This window comes from Sinocyclocheilus anshuiensis, unplaced genomic scaffold (assembly GCF_001515605.1).
Source record: "Sinocyclocheilus anshuiensis isolate Anshui unplaced genomic scaffold, SAMN03320099.WGS_v1.1 scaffold13, whole genome shotgun sequence".
In the NCBI taxonomy this organism is placed as follows: domain Eukaryota; kingdom Metazoa; phylum Chordata; class Actinopteri; order Cypriniformes; family Cyprinidae; genus Sinocyclocheilus; species Sinocyclocheilus anshuiensis.
This window is the reverse complement of record NW_015538026.1, coordinates 1,493,162-1,496,128: the sequence shown is the minus strand read 5'-3', so window position 1 is coordinate 1,496,128 and position 2,967 is coordinate 1,493,162. Positions and strand designations below refer to the sequence as shown.

At 31.0% G+C, this 2,967-nt stretch overlaps 1 long non-coding RNA gene across 1 annotated transcript; it reads right to left on the bottom strand.

Moving 5' to 3' along the window:
- On the bottom strand, positions 1-1,191 carry LOC107679661 (uncharacterized). The gene is made up of 3 exons (XR_001633076.1): positions 1,040-1,191; positions 176-255; positions 1-80 (listed from the first exon to the last, which is right to left on the bottom strand). It is a non-coding gene; the product is annotated as an uncharacterized LOC107679661 (long non-coding RNA).
- Between the last annotated feature and the right edge of the window lie 1,776 nt (positions 1,192-2,967).

Sequence of the window (2,967 nt, the reverse complement as noted above, 5' to 3'; positions counted from 1 at the left end):
CGATCGGAGGCTGGTACTCTTCAGTTTGCCAGACTCCCAAGAGAGGCAGATCTTTGACATCTTTCTGCTCGGACATCATCCTGGAAAAACCAAGCACCATCTGACAGACATTAGCATTAAAAAATTAGCTTTAAAAAGTTATGTCATTTATTGTAAAAAGGTCAAATACACGTACCTTGTACGGCTCCTCTCCAAGTCGAACAGTTCTTGCTTCCTTCAGCCAGGTATCTCTAGAATGGAGTGTGTGCACACTCTCTGAAAATAATTAAACACCATAAACACAAATGCCTGCAATTGTATTTGTTCTAACATCTCAGATTTGGGAAACAGATGTTTTTTTTTAATTGAATTGGAAATAATTTGTTTTTGGAAATTTAAATAAAGCTGAAATAAGATAAAATATAAATATTACATAAAAACAAACTTAAAAACTTACACGAAAATTAAAAAATGTTGCCTTGGCAGCTAACTGAAATTAATAAGTTTAAACTGAAGTACTAAAATACTACAAAACTGAAATAGAATAAAGATAAATAGAAATATTAAAAATGACAAAAACACTAACTTAAACTAAAATAAAAATGTAAATAAAACTCAAAATATAAAATGCTTAATAAATATTGCTAAACAATATGATAGTATATAAATAATACTAAAATAACACTGACTATAAAATATTATAATAACTGTTAAATGTTACCTTTAGCAAATATAAAAACCAATACCAATTTTTATACATGCATTGTGATGTCTAAATTTACTTATAGCATTTAAAATGTTTTGGTTTTAGATTTGAATGTTTTACTTTTTATTTATTTATACAAAATAGAATAGAGTTTAATATCAGCCATTTACTGGTTTTTGATCATAACATGAAAATAATTGATGATTTATCTGTAATAATACATTTTATAATTCAAACTGTATGTTTTTTCTAAAGTTGTTTTACAAAGGAATATTCATCTATCTTTCATACTGTACATTATAACGTTGTGATGCCATATATTCACCTGTAGCATACAAACTATATAAAGTTTACCGTGAATAAACTGGCTCTCCTCTGCAGTACCCCAGGACAGCGGCTGTAGCGGGGTAGATGGCCTCGTATTTTAGCAGGTGCCTCTTTAGTGCGTACAGCGGATGGTTCTTGTATTCTGAGATGGATATCGGCAATGGCTTGTCCAATAACTTTGCCTGCATCTGTGGATGAGGAGCACAGGCGAGTCTTAATGCACCTCATGTGTGATGAGACATGTTAGTGTGTTCACTACCATTCAAAAAGTATAGGCTAAGTACCATTTTTTGAAAGACGTCTCTTATGGTCACCAAGGATGCATTTATTTGATCAAAAATACAGTAAAAATAGTAAATATTGTGAAATATTCAATATATTAACAATTTAAAAGAACTGTTTTCTAAAACGTAATTTATTCCTGTGATGGCAGTGTCACATGATCCTTCAGAAATCATTCTAATATGCTGATTTGGTGCTCCAGAAACATTTCTTACTATTATCGATGCTGAAAACAGTCATGCTGATTAATATTTTTGTGATAACCGTGATATATTTTTTTAAGGATTCTTTGAAGAATAAAAAGCTAAAAAAAACTAAACATTTATTTTTGTGACCTTGACATAAATGTCTTTTTTTGTCACTTTTGATCAATTGAATGTGTCCTTACTGAATAAAAGCATTAATTTCTTTAAAGGGGTCCTATTATGCTCTTTTACAAAGTCTTGATTTTGTTTTGGGGGTGTACTAGAACAGGCTCTCATACTAGGTTGTTCGAAAAACACATTATTTTTCACATATTTTACATTAAACATGACCGCATAGAGGACAGTTACTGACTTGTGATACTGAATCTAAACATGTCTGGTTACTAATGATTCACAAAAAACACTATGTACCTTCCACTTCCTCCCAGTCCTCCTCATCCTCATTTTCTTCCTCGTCTTCTTTGATTTGTTTTGATGGTGATGAGTGCTCTGTGAACATGGGGCTCATCTCTTCACTGTGGTCACTCATGTTTTAACTTCACTGTCTTGGAAGTACTTGCTTGTTCTCTCATCAGAGGAATCTTTAACCTTTCTGGACGCACGAGACGCCACCCTGGAGTTTTTGCGGTTGTTTTTGTCCACCATTCTGTTTTCTGAAACAGACAAACAGGTCATGGACCACAGCATAACAATGATCTCTATATAGTTTTGTGGAAAATGTCCTTCTCTGCAATGTCGATAATAATTTATACATGTGTTGCATCATGTGCTGGCACCTTTTGCTTGCAAATAATTAACATAAACATTGAATAACATCAGCACATATATGTTTATATAAAATATTAAAGTATTATATATGCATATATAATATTTATCTAATTTGTATCAGTGTTATAGTTAACTAAAACCATAAAACAAAACATTTATTTGAAACAATATAAACATTGACTGGAATAAAATAAAAAAATATATTAGGGCTGCTCAATTATGGCAAAAATCATAATCACGATTATTTTGGTCAATATTGTAATCACGATTATTAGGGGGCCATATGACCAAAACTTTATATGAGTGATTTATTTAAAGATAGTGATACATATCAAATATATATTTCCTGTAAATAAGGTTGCTATGACGTCTACATTGTAGAGACCAGCGGAATTTCAAACAAACAAACAAACAAAAAGTCCTCAAAATTATTGAAAATAATTAAACTGTCAGTAATAAAAAAGCAAAGTACATATACAGTAGAATAAAAAGATACAAATTAAACAAACTGTGCTTTAATGTTTTTTTATGCAAGTCTCAAGCAGTTTACAGCCTACTACAGAAATGAATATGTAAATGTAAAATAAAACAGCATAGTCTTCACTGTAAGAATTAAACTTTTTTGTTTCTTATTAAAGCTACAAAAGTCCTTCACTCAAGAGCAGTGTGTGATTTTGAATTTCGCAGCAGGAAAATAGT